This window comes from Molossus molossus, unplaced genomic scaffold (genome assembly GCF_014108415.1).
Source record: "Molossus molossus isolate mMolMol1 unplaced genomic scaffold, mMolMol1.p scaffold_m16_p_1, whole genome shotgun sequence".
Classification (NCBI taxonomy): Eukaryota; Metazoa; Chordata; class Mammalia; order Chiroptera; family Molossidae; genus Molossus; species Molossus molossus.
Genome location: NW_023425344.1, coordinates 125553572 through 125574233, shown reverse-complemented (window position 1 = coordinate 125574233; position 20662 = coordinate 125553572). Strand labels below are relative to the sequence as shown.

Genomic DNA, 20662 nt, shown 5'->3' with positions numbered 1-20662 from the left:
GACTTCTGTAAGCTCTGTTTCTTGGACTCTCAGTTTTAAAAGATTGTAATTCCAGCTCCAGTAGGATAGGGAACATTGGAAGCACTAGTCAGATCAATTTGTTTGCTTGTTGTACAGTTCCAGTATTGGGCTCAAAATGAGATGTGCCAATTGGAGGCCATTGGCATCAACTCAACTCTATCAGGAATCCTCAGTTTGGGGTGTGGTGAAGAAGGAAACTTTATTCGGTGCAAACAGCTCAACGGTGACACAGCGCAGCTAAGGAACAACTCAGTTGTGATACAGCATGGCTGTGAAAGCAGCAGGGCTGTTAGGAGGCTCTGGGGTGAGGTGGCCCTGGGGTTTAGGCCCCTTCTCCAGCTAGACAGCTGTGTTCTGCTCCTCTGCTCTGCTCCTTGCTGGTCTGCTGCACTCTGCTCCAGTGAGAAATCTTCAGTGTTTCAGCTCCAGGAGGGAAAACACAGTGTTCGGTCTTCAGTGGAAAGGAAAAGGATGCTCCCAGAGCCAGAGGAAAGCTGACTTATATAGATTGAGGTCCCTGCTCCTGGTCTCTGATTGGCTCATCCTCATGTAAATGAAGACTCCAAATTCTTAAAAAAAAAAGTTTGTATTTATTTATTTTTCTATTTCAGAAAACTTTTGTAAGTTGTTTTATTTACAATGCTAACTTTTAAAAGGTCACTTAACTAAAGTTAACCAACTGAATAGTAAACTAGACAGAAATCACTTTACCAAAAGAGGGAAAGCCCAAAATGCCACTTTCTATAGAGAACCCAAAATTCAATTTCATTAAGACAAAGAAAAAATACACTTTTGATCATACTGGAAGAAACTCAGCCATAGCTTTGGAATCTGTACCCCAGCTGCACATGCAATGACTACAGTATTCTGCTAATATAGTTGACTTGCTGCTGCATTTGTCTACTGTTTGTCTAATATTAACACTTATAAACAGAGCAGTACAACTAGTATTTGGAACAATCCTACAGTGTTATAGTGTCAGGCACAGCTTTTCACTTTTCTTTACACCATCGGTTTCTTGGCATACTTGGGCTTTTTTTTTTTCAGTCAAGTCCTATCTGAACAAAAAATGGAAAAAATGTCCTCGGGTGAGGATTAAAAAAAACAAAACATTTGCTATTGAAGGTCTTGTGATTCTCTTCAGTAGTTTTGCCCTTGATCATATAGGCAACAGTCTTGCATGTAACATCAAGCAAACCTTTGATGTCTAAATAGTTTGCAGCCAGAATAAGTTAAAAAAATGTTCCTTGGTCAACTTTAAGGAGGAATTCTTGGTCCCATACAGGGATATCTGTTTGCTTTCCTTTTTATCATCCTCAGGAGGAGGAGGGTCATCCTTGTGGTGAATGCACCAGTAAATGACCTATTTTAAATATTGCTACATTAACATTTGGTAGAGGAACTGGATCATATCATTGCCTTCACCATCCATTCCCAAATCTAACATGGTCTTGATAGTCACAGATTGTTCGGTAATTTCAGAATCAACTTCAAACATCTCTTATCAGAATTCTGCAACTTAATTGAAGGTATGGTACTTGGTCTCCAGCGGAGAGAGGGGCTGGAGTCTGATGAGTGGGGTAGTGTCAGCAAACTCAAGAGAGAAAGGTGGAGAACAAGGCCACTTCAAAAATATGTGTTTATTGATTTTAGAAAGAGGAAAGGAGAGGGAGAGAGAGATTGAAACATCAATGAGAGAGAAACGTCTGTTGACTGCTTCCTGCACACCCCCTTCTGGGTATTGAGCCTGCACCCCGGTCATATGCCCTGACTGGGAATCTAACCGGTGACCTGTTGGTGCACGGGAGGATACTCAACCAACTGAGCCACACTGGCTGGGCAAGGACTCCAAATCATTTATTTATTTATTTATTTATTTATTTATTTATTTATTTATATTAATTTGTTTTTGTTACAGATGTTTCTCCTTTTCCCCCCATTCACACCCTCCTCCCCATCCCCCCTGCCCCATCCCCAGCTTTCTTGTCTATGTCCATTGGTCATGCATACATGCATATAAGTTCTGTGATTTACCTTTTCTCCCCCCAACCCCCCTCCTCTGAGACTTGTCAGTCTGTACCCCACCTCTATATCTCTGGGTCAATTTAGTTTATCAGTTTGTTTAGTTCATTATATTCAGCAAATAAGTGAGATCATGTGATATTTGTCTTTCTCTGTTTGGCTTGTTTCGCTTAGCATAATACTCTCCAGGTCCATCCATGCCATCTCAAAGGATAAGAGATCTCTCTTTCTTACAGCTGCATAGTATTCCATTGTGTATATGTACCACAGCTTTTTTATCCACTCATCTACTGATGGACACTTGGATTGTTTCCCGATCTTAGCTATTGTAAATGGTGCTGCTATGAACATAGGGGTACATATATTCTTTCTGATTGGTGTTTCAGGTTTCTTTTTTTTTTTTTTTTTCCATCCTCACCCGAGGACATTTTTCCATTTTTTACTCAGATAGAGCGGGAAGGAGAGAGAGGAAGAGAGAGAAACGTCGATGTGAAAGGAACACGAATGGCCGCCACCCACACGACCCAACCAGGGCCGGGGACAAACTGCAGCCAAGGTACATGCCCTTAGTGGGAACCGAACCCTGGTCTCTGTGGACCGCAGGCTGACGCTCTAACCGCTGAGCCAAACTGGCCAGGGCGGTGTTTCAGGTTTCTTAGGGTATATTCCTAGAAGTGGGATCACTGGGTCAAATGGCAGTTCAATTTTTAACTTTTTGAGATAACACCATAGTGTTTTCCACAGTGGCTGCACCAGTCTGCATTCCCACCAGCAGTATACTAGAGAAGGACTCCAAATTCTTATAGTTTGGTCCAAAAGGCACTGTCTTAATTGCTTATAATGGAGCTGCTCTGATTGGTCAGTGAAGAAACAGATGGGGGATATAGTTGCACAGTTCTGATTGGATGGGGAAAGCATCAGTCCTATTGGTTGAAATAGGATTTCAGGAACTCCTTTATAAGGGCTAGCTCAGATGGCAGAAACAGTGCGGGCAGGCAGTTCAGTGCAGAGGCAGGTACTTCAGTGCAGGCTTTTCACTGAAGTACAGTTTGCATGAGAGGTCCCTGTGTAGAGATGGCTGCTAGGCTTTGTTTTTTGTTTTTAGTTTTTAGTTTTTTGTTTTGTTTTTAAATTTGAGCCCAATTACCAGGGTCCCTTCTCAGTAAGTATATTCTTTCGCAGGGCCCACAGGTGGTTCAGAGTAATGCTCACATGGGAGCCCAAGGGACCCATTTGACCACACATTTCACAGCACAGCTCTGTTTCTGCCACTGTTGTATGACCTCTTGTAGAAACAAGCAAACAGGGCAAAAACAAAAAAAACAAAATAAAACACCCAAAACTTGAAGCTCATAGGAAACCTTTGTATTCAGAAGGAAAGACTGAGTCCAAGGGAGTTGTCCAGTACCTGGGCCTGTGCACAGGCAGCAGCAATGTTTCTGATAGCTTCCTCCCATCAGATCTCATCATCCCCTCACCCCTCATAAATAAATAAATATATATATACATACATATATATATATATATACATACACACACACACACACACACACACACACACACACATACATACATACTTATTACCTGAAATTCTGCCTACTATGTTCAGTAAGTGTTATTATTTAGATGCAAATATTGTACCTCAGGGATGTCAAGGGGCTGTCACTTATTTCCACTGATATTAGTTCAGATAATAGCTTTTGACTGGCTATCTAGTAGAAATGTCCAAACTTAAGAAACTTTTTGATTGCATGTGTCAGAGGTTAGGGGCACGCAGATACTTTGGGGCTAGGAATACTTTGGAGGGTAGGACAGGTCCTTGGTAATAGTTAACCATTTGACTTTTTGTGCTTGGATTGGGTAGGAGTTGTTCTAGGAGGAGAGGGAGAGACATAGAATTGGTGTGGGCAGGAACCAAAATAAACTTCTGCTCTGGTCAGCCTTGTGTGCACCCAGTTTTAGTGACTAGGAACTGGAGTTGAAATAGGAGTGCTGCATTTCCCAAGTCTCCAGCACTCCCAGGAGACTCCTTATACAGATACATAGAATCTGCATCAGTGGGGGTTGGCTGCCTCTTTCCCTGACTCGGTTTCTCTACAGCTTTCCTTTCAGCTTCTCATTTTGATTCTCATGTGAATGGAGGCTGCTCTGGAGAGTGATGTTACTGTCAGATGTCAGGGGTAAACATAGGTTTTACTTGAGTCCTGCCCTTAAGCATGGTACTGACTGAAAGGTGATCAGGGAATGGAGCATCACAGAAGACTTTAAACTGTCAATTTCTAACTATGGGTTAAGATTCCCAGAGGCAACAATGGCCCAGAGTAGTTAGGAATCACTACTTTGGATGTGTGCTTGCTTCCAGGGCAAGAGGGAAGTAGAAAAGCAGGGAGGTCTGTTCTGTTCTATGAGCAGTGGTGTAGGAGAAACACCCTCATCTAGAATGAGTGGGTTTTGGCAATGCCAGTGGAAAGGATAGCGTTCCTAGTTCTTCCTAGTTCCTGGGGCCTGCTGGAGCCCAGGAGCACCTTGTGGAGCCCAGTGCTCTGGGGACTTGCCTTTCTTTGCAGTGAGTGTAGAGATTCATGTGATCTTGATACCAATGTCTAAAGGCTGGATACATTTTTGTTAAAGAACAGAAATGCCTCAAAAGCCAGCAAGGCCATGATCCAAGTTGCATTCCTCAAAAGTTTGTCTTTGTGCATAAGGAGGATTCAGAGTTGCTGCCCTGTTCTCATACTCTCAGCAGGTATTTTTGTTATGGTCACGGGGCCCTATTGTTTGGTCAGAATTCTGGGTCATGTATGTTTCCAGTTGATCCAGTTTATTCCTGTAGTCTGGCAGCTGGGGCTAACAGCGCTGTGTGATTAGGATATTGTTGAATTCTCAGTGGTTGAAATCATTTGCCATCCAGTTCTTAAAATGTCAGTCTGTAATTCAAACTCCTAAAACCATGTTTTGAAAACTTCTCTTGATGCTCTTGAAGTGGAGATTTTGTATTTTATAAAATGCATAGTATGTTTTGTTTTAAAAAATCTGAAAGTATGCATTTCAGTAAATTTGCATATGAAATGTCTCAGTACATGTTTCTTCCTTTAAAGCAATTGAAAATATACTTCATTTTTACTATTTAATGTAATCGAACCACATTCGTGGAGTGAGGTACTCTCAAGCTGTCTGGAAAAATGTTTAGCCTGAAACCATGGTTGATACGATCTAGGCAGGTGTGAGAGCCTGGTTGCTTGACAGAGCTGCCTCTATGGGAACAGCCATATGTATGCAGTGCTTGAGTTTCATGGTCCTTTAGTTTTGTCCTCAGTCCATCATAGCTTAGGCTGATAGCTGACAGAAATGCATTTTGAGTTACAAATGAATGTTGTATAAATCAACTTTGAGAACCTTGTGGACTGACTAGGTTTCTCCCATTTTATATAAAATGTGAAAACATTTTGTAAAGTTTCTGCTTTAGATACACACAGCTATGTGTGATTGATCATAAGGCAACCGAAGATGTCTTGAAAACAAGGGTCGTGTTTTGATTATCTCTTCCTATTGTGGTCACATTGTAACTTCCTAACATACTATGAAGACTGTGGACCAGTGTCTGGCTGATAACTTTCAGGTCAGCTTTCCATTGTACCTTTTCTATGCTCAGGGATGCTTGTTCACACTCAGGGGTATTGGTCCATTCTCAGAAAAGTTTTTTCATGCTCAGGAATACTTCCCCATGCTCAGGGATGCATAACTATGCCCAGGAATACTTTTCTATGCTCAGGAATGTTTGTCTATGCTCAGAAATGCTTTTCTGTGCCCAGAAACGCTTGTCCATGCTTAGGGTTTCTGGGGGTTGGGGGTAAGGGCTGGTGCCTTGGGCTTCTCTACTCCTCTCTCCTGGAAGCCTCCTGCCCACCACTGAATTTGTGCACTATATATCAGAAGTGGTGAGAGGATGGCAACATGACCTCAGGTAGAAGCCTGTCTGCCATATGTATCAACATAAGAAGTGTGCTTTTAAAATTATTATAATTTTTAAAAATCTTCACTCAAGGATATCCTTCCGTTGGTTCTTAGAATGGGAAGGAGGAGAAGTGAAGAGAGAGAGACACACACACATACACACATTAACTGGTTGCCTCCCTCACAACCCTGACCAGGGCCAGGATCAAACCTGCAACCCAATTACATGCCCTTAACCAGGAATCAAACCTGAGACCCTTTGGTCCTTGGGCTGATACTCTTTAACTGCTGAGCCAAACTGGCTAGGGCAGGAAGTATGCTTTTTAAATTTAGGGGTGAGTATCTTATTGCAAAGGAAAACATGGTAATTTTTTTGTTTTGTTTTCTTTGATTGACAATGGGTCATATCTCTTTCGCAATAGATCTTGTTATGTACAGAGTACTGACAAGGAAATATACAACTGACTTTCCCCTTAGCAGATTCCACTATGTTCCCTTCAGTGCAACGTGGGGGATAAAATTCCACAACTGTTATGTTGAGAACCCTGAGAGTACTTTCTCCTATAGATAAGGGATATTTGGCTGAACACAGAGTCAGCCTCCAGACTGGTGTTTGAGGACATGTGCCCAGGAGAGATAAGGGTATATTGAAATGGAAGGCCACACACATTGCTTTCCTAACTAAGGGCACTGAGAAACTATGGAGCTGGAGTGACACCAAGACCTCTTGGACATGACCCCCAATCTCTATCACCTGATTTCAGTCACATGGAGAGCTTTCCTTCATATTTGGATTTTCTTCCAACAACACACATTTGATATGGGCAATTTCAGAGGAAGCCTGGTGGACTTTGTGAAATACTAAAAATGCTTCCTGGTAGTTTGGCAAATAGGCTTTTTGTTCAGAATCTCCTTAGTACAGTACTGGGGGTTCTGTTCCCCTTCCTTTTTTTTTTGGTTAATTCTCACCTGAGAATATTTTTTCCATTGAGTTTTTAGAGAGAGTGGGAGGGGAAGATAGCGGGAGAGAAACATCCATGTGAGAGAGACATATTAATTGGTTGCCTCCTGCATGCACCCTGACTAGGACTGGGAATGGAACCTACAATCCAGGTACGTGCCCCTGACTAGGAATCAAACCTGTGACCCTTTGGTGCGTGGGCCAATGCTCTAACTAGTGTGCTATACCAACCAGGGCCTGTTCCCCTTCTTAGCGGGGAAGCTGCACAGTTACCTCCTTTTTATCCCCTTCACCTCACTTTGGGAATGAATGGACAGGGCATTTAGTTCCTTTGAATTAGCCAGTTAGTTCACTGAGAGAGAAGACACTTTGCATCATGGTCTGGACCCTTGTAGTTGCTTAAATGATTGGATTACTGAAATAATTTCTTGTGCTTGGTTAAGAATATGCTTTGTTGAGAAAGTATATTTCTGTTCTAAAAGACCAAGAGTTTTTCCTGACCAGCATCCCCTCCACCCCAACCAAGAGAACTGTCAGTAGATTTTTCCAGAGTTATCCACTATCAGTTATCACTAGATAATTGATAATAGAAATATAAATGGTGCAATATTTACTTAAGCAATATTTTCTATGGAGAAAATTTAAGTACTACATGAAAACAAGGGAGTCTTTTTTTCCCTTGGAATCTCTAAAGCATTTGGGAATGGAATGGTTAATGTTACAAGTTGGGCTGTGGAACAGTTGCTGTGGAAACCTTAGCATGAATTTCCAGATAGTTTTGTTTTTCTTTTTAATAGTAGGCATACTGTGGCATTGATCTATTTTTTTTTTTAGTCCTCACCCGAGGATACTTTTCTATTTATCTTCAGATAGAGGGGGTTGGGGGAGAGAGAGAGAGACATTGATGTGAGAGAGACACATCGATTGGTTGCCTCCCGCATAACAGCAACCTGGGTTAGGGATGAACTGCAATCAAGGTATGTTCCCTTGAACAGAATTGAACCCACGACTCTTTGGTCCATGGCCTGATGCTCTAACAGCTGAGCCAAAATGGCCAGGGCTGATCTATTATTTTAATATGTGATTTCTTTATTTTTTTTTGAGAGGAGAAGGTGGTAGAGAAGAAAAGAGACTTTTGAATGTATGTATCATGGAACACTGACTGAAATGAACTGCTCTGAAAGGCATGCAGAATTATCCACAATAGGGTACACCAGATGACAGGCCTCAGCCCTAATGGAGGTTGTGTTTTAGCTTTGTCTGTATATTGAGATGTGCTCAAAATCCTTAAACTCGCTCCTTGGCCGGTGCGGCTCAATTGGTTGGGTGTTGTCTGGTGCACCAAAAGGTTGCTGGTTCAATTCCCAATTAGAGCACATGCCCTGGTTGTGGGCTGGATCCCCAGTTGCCGGCTTGATCCCCCATAGGGGGCATGCAGGAGGCAGCTGATTAATGTTACATTCTCATGTTGATATTTCTCTCTTCTCCCTTCCTCTTGCTCTAAATCAATAAACTATTAAAAAGTAAAGTAAAATCTTTGGATAGTTCCTTCTCAGGTTTAATGAGGGCAGAAGAAGGGAGCTGAAGGACAGAGGCGAGTGTGAATATCAGTGTGTTCTCATGTGGTTGTGATGTTTAGCTGTCCAATTAAATCCTTAATGCTTAGGAAGTGATACTGAAATCCAGGATTCTATGTGAAAACCACAGAACACTTATACATTCATTCTGTCTTTGTTATTTCCAAAGTAAACAATTATCTGCCAGTCTCTTCCTTGAATAGCTATAGCAAAAATTTATTTTGCCAGAAGCAGGATCAACTCTAAATTTCTCAATGTATATTTTTTGGGGGTGGGTTGGACAGGGAGTGGCTAATTTAAAGCAAAAGCGTCTTCCTTCACCCTGGCTGGTTTGGCTCAGAGGTTGGAGCATTGTCCTGCGGACCAGAAAGTCCCAAGTTTGGTTTCCACTAAGGGGACGTACCTCTGTTGCAGTTTGTCCTAGGCCCTGATTGGGGTCTGTGGGTGGTAACCACTCAAGGTGTCTCTCTCACATTGATGTTTCTCTCTCTCTTTCTTCCTCTCTTTCTCCCTCCTGCTCTATCTGAAGATAAATGCAAAAATGTCCTCGGGTGAGGATTAAAAAGAAAAGCATCTCCCTTTCTTGCTCAGAGGTATTTTTTTTTGCCCAACATAGTGTATAATGTATTCAGGGAAATTTATTTTCAGAAGGGAAAGGAACAAAAAATCTTTAGCTTTACTCAGGGATGTTGAAAATGGAATGAACATAGGTTTAGAGAAATTGACATTAAAAATTGATTAAAACAAACTAATACATAATATTGTTTTATTAATGGCTCCACTTAGTGTTGTTTCTTTCCATTCATCACCCTGTTTAATTCTTAGTCTTATTTTCTAGTTATGGAGAAAAACAAAAATAAAAAATTAGTCTTTTATTCTGATACAGTCACAGAGATGAAAGCAGAAATCAAATTTACCCTAAGTAATAACTTCTTATTAGGCCAAGAATACAAACTACATAAGAAGGCTGTATTCCTTCCCAAGAATTGCTAGGCTGTCTTACACTAGGAGTCATTAAGCTTCTGACCCAAATCTAAGTCAGAGCTGTGATACTGTGTAGTCATCTTCCTTCATGAGGGTAAGTCCTGCATCTGACATGATGATAGAATCCCAGTGAGCTTGCTGTGGTGTGCCCAGGTCATAACAGTGACAGCTTCAGTGTCTTCACTGTTTTTTCAGATCGTTTGCCTGGGAGACTCTGTTATGCTAAGACAGGCATGGGTGTGGCTATGGGTTAATAGTGCTGCCACCACAGATGCTCTCTGGGTGTTGGAGGTGGGGTGGCTGCAGGCAAGGTGGCTGGGCCACACATCCAAGAAGTTTGAGTCACTGTGAAATAATTCCAGGCAATTTGGAAATAACAGCTGTGGACAGAAAAAAAGGCTGATGTCCGACTCTGGAGGCTGGGCCACAGAGTGGTGAAAGGATGAGGAACACAAAAATGTAATTCTAAAGTTGAAAAACTTGTCTTAATTTAAACTAATGTATAGTTGATTCCCAGGGAAGAAAGACACAGTGTAGGGAACACTTTGAAGAACTCACATAAAATAGAATAAATATTAAAATAAATGAATAAAATGTATAGATATTCTTCCCCTATGTGAAACAATTATCAGTTTCTAATATACAACTCAGATGGTACAGAAAAGCAAAGGAAGTAAAAAATCAACCTTATTCTGTCATCCTAGAAGGAGGAAACTATAGATGCTTAAGGAATGACTTTTCAAAATAATGTCAAACTCCAGAATAAGCTGAGGTTTACAGAAATGCTGAAGACAAAAGAAAACAGTGAAAGTCTCAAATCTTGAGTGGGACCAAGAAAGAGACATTCTCACTAAGTGGAAGATGATATAAAATAAACAATTGGAGTCTCTCTGACCTTCATCCCAGCCCTATCTGGTTGCATACCAGCCTGGCAGTTTGAAACCCTTGTGGAGGACAATTATTAAGAGAGATTAAAAAAAGTTATTCTGTTTCAGAGGGTCGGGATTAGCACATGCATTATAGGTAATTAGAAATAGGCAAATAATGTCCTCAGTTTTCTAAAAGGGAGAAAAGACAGCTTCTGTGCATTGTGAACTAGTGAGCTTGACTTTGCTTCCCTGCAAAAATGCTAGAAAGGCTGATTAAAGAAATAGTTTTTGGATATTTAGAAAATAAAGAAGTGCTAAGTAAGAGCAGGCTTAGGTCCAAACAGAAGAGATCAGCATAAGGATGTTATGTTCATTTTTGAGAGAGTGGTTGTACAGGACAGTTGAATTTGATTCTCTCACCTGGAACTGTATCCGACTCACCCAAGGGTTTCTTTCTGACACACAGCAGGCTAAAGGCTGACTAAGCATGTAACTGTTGGCCATTGGAACTTCAGGATTTTAGTAAGGAAAAAACCTCCAGTGATACTCAAATGAAAGATGAGGTAGAAATTTGGAGGACCTACTTAGCAAAACTTGACTAAGAAGTGAAGGATAGTGATAGGGGGTATTTAGCAGGCATACAGCTCTCTCTTACTCTTTCATAAAGGGAGATGCAGAGCCAGTGGAAGTTGAACTTGATTCTCCAGTTCCCTTCAGCTGTTGAGCTTCTTTCAGAGCAGAGTTGCAGATCCTGGTATTTTAGCCCAAGGATTTCTAGCCCCTTTTATCTGTCCTTTATGTATTAGTTTTCCATTGCTGTATAACAAATTACAACAAATTTAGCAGCTTAAAACAATACATGTTTATAAAAATAAATTACTTATTATAACATTTTCTGTGAGTCATTAGTCCGGGTGTGGCTTAGCTAGGTCCTGTGCCTCACAGTTCCTCACGAGATACAGTCAAAGTATTGTTGTGGCTGGGGTCTCACCTATAGGCTTGGCTGGGGAAGTGTCTGCTTTTAAGCTCACTCACAGAACCTGGATGCTGTAAGGAATTCAACTTCTTGTAGGTGGATTGAGGGATTTAATTCCTTGCTGGCTATTATTGGCTGGAGGCTGCCCTCAGTTCCTTGCTATTACCATATGGCTGTTTTATCAAACCCAGTTAGAGAGACTCTGTTAGTAAGATAGAAGTCAGTGTCTTTTGCAGCCTTATCACTGAAGTGACATCATCTTTGCTATATTCTGTTGATTAAAAGCAATCATAGGTTCCATCCACTTAAAAGGATTACACAAAGGAGTAAATGTCAAGAGATAGGAATGCTTGAGTAGGGAGAATTTAGACTGCCTACCACAGGGCAGAACTTCATGGTTCATCCTTTAATCTTGCAACATGCCTTCAAGTAACTTGAGGTCCATGGTAGAAGGGAGTAATTTATTTCACTGCCAGAAAAAGAAATTTTTCACAATGAAGATGAGATTGATCTGAACTTTGAGGTGGTAGTTCCAGAATTTCCATATACAAGAGGGGCTTAGGGATAGGGTAACAGTCTGATTGGAAGAGGGGTGTACAACAAGCAGAATTTATTAGGAGTAGTTTGAGAAGTAGAGCTTAAAACCTCCCCAAGTCATACCTTGAGACTGGCACTTCTCTGAAGGATGCAAAGATTTTGTCCAGCCAAGAACGGATGAGGAACCAGGATAAAGTTGGTCATTCTAGGCAGAGGGAACAGCACTAGCAGAGAAACTGGAACTTGACAAGGTGTTATGTATTTTGGGGAGAAGGTTAGTAGTTTTATGAGGCTGGCTCTTAGGGCATATAGAAGATCGTGAGGGAGAGTGTAGCTGGATGGGTAGTTTGGGGCAGGTTGTATGCTTTCAGAGGAAGTGGAGCTTGGTTCTGTGGGCAAAAGGGGGCTTTAAAAATAGAGAATGGTATGATTACATTCGAACAGGTTATTGTAAGGTAGCCAGGCGCCGCCGGTGGGAGGTGGGAAGAAACCGAAGAGCCAAACAGCCGAATAAGCAGAAATCGGGCTTTATTGGATACACTCCGGGCGGGTTCACACACTCCGGGGGTCGAATCCGAGAAGCCGCGCCCAATGCAGGGGTTTGTGATTTTTATATCTGCACCTATGGCAGCGGGAACTTGTTGTTAGGGTTAGGTCCTGAGGGGCCACGCATGGGGGCCCCTGGAATGTGAGTCTATTGTCCTGGAGCAAACAGTTCCTGGACTAGGACAGGAGAATGGGACAGGAGTTGATCTATGAGTTCGGGGCAAACAGTTCCTGAAACAGGGTGGGAGTTTAGGTTGGGTAAGCGAGGTAATGGCTGAACAGTTTGCCTGGCGCCAGTTCCCAGGCTATCGGACAGTTATCTTAGGCTGCTGTGGGGGAGGATCACTGAGAGATGGGAAGGTGTTTTTGCCATTTAGATCTGCCTCATTTGGTGTTGGCAAGAGACAGGAAAGGGTACCAGCAGTCCCAGGAACTTAGTTTCTTCCTGAGAAGCTTGGGTAGGGGCTCAGGTTTGGGGGATGAAGGGAATGTGGAGCCCCACACAGGAATCAAGACTGTTCACTTCCATATATCTCTGAAGGTGAACTCCTTCTGTCATACCTTTTAAAAATAATTAAAAAAATTAATTCCAGAGAGAGGAAAGGAAGATATATATAGAGAGAAACATTGATGTGAGAGAGAAACATCGCTTGGTTGCTTCCTGCATGTGCCCTGACCTGAACCTGCAACCTGGGAATGTGCCCTGACTGAGAATCAAACCTGCCACATTTTGGTGTATGAGACAACACTCATACCATCTAAATGTTGGAACCCAGTCATTTACTGGGTCAGGCAAAGGGCATTGACAACTCTGACTGAATAGTTGACAAGAAATAGTTTTCATATATAAAAAACAGTTATTTTAAAAAAGATATCACAATGTAGTGTTGGCATATTGGATATCATGAGAATTGGTTTCCTTTTTCCTCCTGTACTTCTTTAAAGAACAGCTTTACACATCATTTTAGTACCTTATTTTCAAATGGAAGAGAAATAGGCATCTGTGGCAGATAATTACACTAGTGAACATTGTAGACTGGTTAGTGTCGTGTGAAATGACTTGAAATCTTATGATAGTTGAGTTTGTGTTTGTGTTAGACTTTGGGTGTTACCTCTGTCCTTGGCCGAAATTCACTCACCATTCACTTTGATGAAGCTGACATTTATGGGTTTCTGCAGATGTGATAGATAGATACATAGCACTTTTAAAAAATTATTTTTATTGATTCATAGAGGAAGTGAGAGGGAGAGAGAGAAACATTTATCTGCTGCTTCTTGCATGCGCCCTCACTGGGGATCAAACCTGCAACCTGGGTATGTGCCTTGACTGATAATTGAAGTTTTTAAAAAAAAAAAATTTTTTTTCTTTATTAATTTTTAGAGAGGAAGGGAGAGGGAGAGAGAGATAGAAACATTGATGAGAGAGAACATTGATTGGCTGCCTCATGCGTGAGGGATTGGGCCCACAACCTGGGCATGTGCAGGAATCGACCTGTTGGTGTTTGGGTCAGTGCTCAACCACTGAGCTACACCAGCCGGGCAAATGTGGAATCCTTTTAATTGAGAGGTTAGAATCTTATTTTTGCGAATAATCAGAAAAACCATGCATTTGGAAGAACACCATGCCATGTAGTTAGCAAGTTATCTCCTGAATTTTCAAGTTAGACTGTATTAAATTTACCAGATAAAATGGTAGTGAAGATACCACAGAGCATAGCTCGGGGATCTGTATTGGTGGACACTACTGGAGATAATTCTCACAGGTATTCTAAAATGGCGGCAGAGTGAATGGAAGCTACACAGACCATCTCCCAGGACCCAAATGGAATTACAACTAAAATAAAGACAAATTGTTGAGAAAAAGCAACAGAAAAGAAGCTTGCGAGGACCATATAACCAGGGTCACTGAAATGATCCTGGTAGGATTGCAGAGGCGCAAGAGGGGGTTTGGGAGCCTACGGACAGCAGTGGTTCTAGCTGTGAGCAGCACCCTTGGGGTTAAACTCCCAAGCGGCTCAACAGTGCAGATCTGGGACAGAGCACTAAAATAGCCACAGCCACTCACTTTCAACTCCGACAGAGCGAGGGTGGACTGGAGTGGACTGGAACTGTGTGGGGACACTCAAGATTTGGAGGGCACTCAGAGCATTTGCTGAGTTGTGGCCACACAGGACGCAGGGCGGTGGTCATCTTACTCCTTCCCAGGGCTCTGGGGAGAGGCAGCGGCTCCTCTGAGATTCCTCCACACCCAGTGGCTATTGAAATGCAAATTGAGGCCCATTAAAAACCAAAATCTGCACCACCGGCGAGAAATCCCCTTACCCTGAACACCTGAGGGAGTTTTTCATTCAACTGAGAACCTAAGGCTTTTCAAGTAACGGTGACTAATAGCCTCTAGGCAAAAAAGCTAGAGAATAACTGAATCATTCCTGGGCTTGCAACTCTACCCAGGAAAGTAAGACTTCATTCACAGTGGTGTTTAACGTGGGCCCTCCCACGCTCATGCAAATCCAGTAGAGGGAGCCACAAAGAGCAGAACACCAACACCCACAGGGAAAATTTGGCAGGCTCCAAAACCCACTGAAGTAGACAAAATGATGAGACAAAGAAACAAATACCAAATGAAAGAACAAGAGACCTCTACCGAAGATGAGATAAATGAAATGCAGTTAAGCAAGTTAACAGAACTAGAATTAAGAGCCATGATCTTGAGGAAGCTCAACAATATGTGTAAGGACATTAGCACCATGAGTAAAGACATAGAAACATTGAAAATCAACCAATTGGAAATTAAAAACCACCAAGAAGAAATAAAGAATGACATAGCAGAAATAAAGAACACATTGGAAGGTCTAAACAGCAGAGTAGAGGAAGCTGAGGACCGGATCAGTGAATTAGAAGACAGGGTAGAAAATATCAACCAATCAGAAAACCAAAAGGAAAAAACAATTAAAAAACAGGAAGATAGCTTAAAGAGAACGGTGAGACAACTGGAAACATAATAACATTCGCATCATAGGAGTCCCCAAAGAGGAAGAAAATGGGAAAGGGTTAGAGAATATATTTGAAGAAATAGTGACAGAAAACTTTCCTAACTTGGTGAAGGAAGAAGGTATTCAAGTTCAAGAAGCACAGAGAGCCCCAAGTAAGAAGACCTCAAACAGGCCTGCACCAAGACACATAGAAATTAAAATGCCAAAAATTAAAGACAAAGAGAATCCTAAAGGCAGCAGGAGATAAGCAACAGGTTACCTACAAAGGAAGCCCTGTTGGGCTCTCAGCTGACTTCTGAACAGAAACACTACAGACCAGAGGGGAGTGGCATGAAATAATCAAGGTCATGAAAAACAAGGATCTGAATCCAAGAATACTCTATCCAGCAAGGCTATCATTCAAAATAGAAGGTCAAATAAAGAGCTTCCCAGACAAAAAAAGGCTAAGGGAATACATTAGCACAAAACTAACACTTCAAGAAATGTTAAAAGTACTGCTGTAATTAGTAGTAGAAATAGGAAGAAAAATATAACCACACTAAAGAAAAATGGAAATAAGTAAGTACATATCAATAATCACCTTCAATGTAAATGGATTGAATGCTCCGATAAAAAGCCACAGAATACCTGATTGGATTAGAAAGCATGTCTCATATATATGTTGTTTCACAAGAGGCCCACCTCACAACAAAAGACTCATATAGGTTGAAAGAGAAGGGACAAGAAAAAATCTTCCAAGCAAACGGAAAGGAGAAAAAAGCTCGGGTAGCAATATTCTTATCTGATAAAATAATTTCTAAATGAAGTCTATAACTATAGACCAAGAAGGCCACTACATATTATTGAAAGCATTTATCCAACAGGAAGATATAACCTTGGTAAACATATATGCACCCAATATAGGAGCACCAAAATATATTAAAAATCTTCTGGAGGACTTCAAAGGAGATATTGACAGCAATACAATTGTAGCAGGGGTCTTCAACACTCTGCTGACATCACTGGATAGATCCCTTGGACAAAAAATTAGCAAGGAAACCCAGACTCCAAATGAAGCAGTAGACCAAATGTATTTATTAGATATCTACAGAGAATTTCACCACAAAACTGCACAATTCACATTCTTCTCAAGTGCACATGGGACATTCTCAAAGATAGACCTCATGTTAGGGCACAAACTAAGTCTCTACAAGTTCAAAAAGACTGAAATCATATCAAGCATCTTCTCAAATCACAATGGCATGAAACTAGAAGTCAATTGCAACAAGAACATGCACAGACATTGGAACACATGGAGGCTAAATAGCATGTTATTAAATAATGAATGGGTTACGGAGGAGATCAAGGAAGAAATAAAAATCTTCCTGAAACCAGTGAAAATGAACACACAACAACACAAAATCTATGGGAAGCAGTGAAAGCAGTTCTGAGAGGGAAGTTCATAGCTCTACAGGCCTACCTCAAGAAACAAGAAAAATTTCTAATAGACTCTCTAACTTTACAACTTAAAGGACGAGAAAGAAAACAAAAAGAAAACCCCAGAGCAAGTAGAAGGACGGAAATAGTAAAGATCAGAGTAGAAATAAATGACATGGAGACCAAAAAAACAATTCAAAGGAGCAATGAAACAGAGCTACTTTTTTCAAAAAGATAAACAAGATTGATGGACCCTTACCTAGACTCACCAAGAAACAGAGAGAGAGAGAGAACCCTAATACACAAAATCAGAAATGAAAGAGGAGAAGTAACAATTGATACCATAAAAATACAAAGGATCGTTAACTACTACTATGAACAATTATATGGCAACAAATTCGACAATCTAAGCGGTATGGAAAAATTTCTAGAAACACATAGTCTCCCAAAACTGGACCGGGAAGAGAAAGAAAACTTGAACAGACCCATAACAACTAAGGAAATTGAAGAGGTAATCGACTCTCCCAGAAAACAAAAGCCCAGGCCCGGATGACTTCACGGGTGAGTTTTACCGAACATTCAAAGAAGAACTAACACCCACTCTCCTCACACTATTTCAAAAAATTCAAGAATAAGGAAAACTTCCAAACTTGTTTTATGAAGCCTCCATAATTCAAATTCCAAAACCAGAAAAAGACAGTACAAAGAAAGACAATTACAGGCCGATATCCCTGATGAACATAGATGCCAAAATCCTGAACAAAATACTGGCAAATCGGATCCAGCAATTTATCAAAAAATTATTCTCCATGACCAAGTGGGATTCATCCCATGGTTGCAAGGCTGGTACAATATTTGCAAATAGATAAATGTGATACACCACATAAACAAAATGAAGAATAAAAACCACATGATCATATCAATAGATGCTGAAAAAGCATTAGAAAAAATCCGGCACCCATTTCTGATAAAAACTCTCAGCAGTGTGGGAATCCAGGGATCATATCTCGACAATGAAGGCCATGTATGAAAGACCAACAGCCAACATCATACTCAATGGGCAAAAACTAAAAGCATTTCCCTTAAAAACGGGAACAAGACAGGGGTACCCACTTTCACCACTCTTATTTAACATAGTACTGGAATTCTTAGCCACAGCAATCAGAGAGGAAGAAAAAATAAAACGAATCCAAGTTGGAAACACGTTATCTGCAGATTACATGATATTATACAGAGAAAACCCTAAAGACTCCATCAAAAATCTACTAGACTTAATAGACTTAATAAATGAATTTCGCAAAGTAGCAGGATACAAAATTAACATCAGTATATCAACCGAATTCTTATACAACAATGATGAAGTCACAGAAAGAGAAACTAAAAAAACATCCATTTACCATGGCACCAAAAAATTTATATACCTAGGAATAAACTTAACCAAAGAAGTAAAGGATCTATTTGCAGAAAACTACAGGAAATTGAAAAAAGAAATAGAGGACGGTATAAAAGAGTGGAAGCACATACCTTGTTCATGGATTGGAAGAATTAATCTCATTAAAATGTCCATATTATCTAATCTGTAGATTCAATGCAATCCCCATTAAAATACCAATTACTTATTTCACAGAACTAGAACAAATAGTTCAAAAGTTCATATAGAATCAAAAAAGACCCCAAATAGCCACACCGATCTTGAAAAAGAAGGGCAAAGTAGATGGAATCACAATTCCGAATATCAGGATATACTACAAAGCTACTGTAATCAAAACAGCCTGGTACTGACACAAGAACAGGGAGATAGATCAGTGGAACAGAACAGAGAACCCAGAAATGGCTCAAGACATTATGCTCAATTAATATTTGACGAAGGTGTGAAGTGCATACAGTGGAGTCAAGACAGCCTCTTTAATAAATGGTGTTGGGAAAATTGGACAGCTACATGCAAAAAAATCATACTAGACCATCAACTTACATCATACAGAAGAATAAACTCAAAATGGATAAAATACTTAAATGTGACCCATGAATCCATAAAAATCCTAGAAGAAACTGTAGGCAACAAAATTTTAGACATCATACGCAGTAGAATTTTCACTGATACATCATCTAAGGAAACAGAAACAACGGAGAAAATGAACACATGGGACTACATCAAACCCAAAAGCTTCTGCACAGCAAAAGATACAATCATCAAAATGGAAAGGCAACCCACTCTATGGGAGAGTATAATTACCAATGAAATATCAGATATGGGGTTATTCCAAAATATACGAAATGCTCATACAACTCAACAAAAGGAAGACAAAGAACCCAATTAAAAAATGGGCAGAAGAGCTAGACACTTCTTCAAACAGGACATACAAATGGCTGAGAGACATATGAACAAATGCTCAATATCACTAATCATCAGCGAGATGTAAATTAAAACAACAACTGTCAGAATGCCCGCCATCAGAAAAGCATCAAACAAGTGTTGGTGAGGGTGTGGAGAAAAGTGGACTCTAGTACACTGCTGGTGGGATTGCAGACTGGTGCAGCCACCATGGAAAACACTATCTTGTTACCTCAAAAAGTTAAAAATTGAATTGCCATTTGATCCAGTGATCTCACTTCTAGGAATATACCCTAAGAAACCTGAAACACCAATCAGAAAGAATATATGTACCCCCATTTTTATAGCAGCACTATTTACAATAACTAAGATCTGAAACAACCCAAGTGTTCATCAGTAGACGAATGAATAAAAAAGCTGTGGTACATATACACAATGGAGTACTATGCAGGTGTGAGAAAGATCTCTTATCCTTTGAGACGACATGGAGGGATTTAGAAAGTATTATCCTCAGTGAAACAAGCCAAGCAGAGAAGGAAAAATATCACTCACTGCTTACTCATGTGAGATGAAACATAGGGAGTTCATTTCATTGTGTTCAGTTTCCTTCTGTATTTAATGGGGATAATAAATAGCATTTGCATCATAAAGCTATAACACCTGAAGGTCATCGTCACTAATTAAATGCCAGTACAAGCCCCCAATTTGGAGTGCAGTGAGGAGGTAGAGACATTCAGTGAAAACAGCTCAGTTGTGAAACAGCTTGGTTGTGATACAGCTCAGTCCAAGTAGCTCGGGTGAGGTGGCTCAGGCCAGGCAGCTCCCTCCAGTTTCAGCTCCAGCTCCTGTGGTGCAGCTTTGGTCAGGGAAACATAATCTTGGATGGAAACTAACGTGTACTTTGCTGAGGCAGAGGTGAAGCTGGTTTATATAGAGAAGGATGGCCATCCTCCACCCTTGATTGGTTCATGTCTATGCAAATGAGGATTCTCATCGTCACAGTTTGGTCCAAATAGCTCCGCCCTGATTTGTCAGAATGGAGCTGCTTTGATTGGTCAGTAAAGATACAATTTAGGATATATTTGTGCAGCTCCTGTTGGGGTTGTGGGGAATGTGAGTCTTAGTCCTATTGGTCAAATTTCATCCTAGGAGCTCTTCTAAGGGTGGACTTAGATAGAAGCAAGAGTACAGTGCAGGGGGCTTATCAGCTCAGTCTGGGGCTTCTTCCCAAAATACAGTATGTATGAGGGACCTCTGCAGAGAATGAGTACTAAACTCTGGTTGGTAAATTTGAACCCAGTTACCTACCAAGTGAACTTTTTTGCAAGTATATTCTTGGGGTCAACAAAGTAGTATGAATTAATGCATGTCAAGTATTTAGGGTGCTGTCTTAACATATGAGTACTCAATTGTATTATTACTATTTCTAGGAATTTTTTTTTTTCTTTTAATCCTCACCCAAGGATATTTTTTC

General features: G+C 40.7%; 1 protein-coding gene and 1 pseudogene across 5 annotated transcripts in view; one reads left to right on the top strand and one right to left on the bottom strand.

The window, feature by feature from the left end:
* Positions 1–20662, top strand: part of CCNY (cyclin Y) — a 290463-nt gene that overhangs the window by 98178 nt on the left and 171623 nt on the right. The gene's annotated exons all lie outside the window — the stretch shown is intronic.
* Positions 1014–4663, bottom strand: LOC118639047 (annotated as a pseudogene).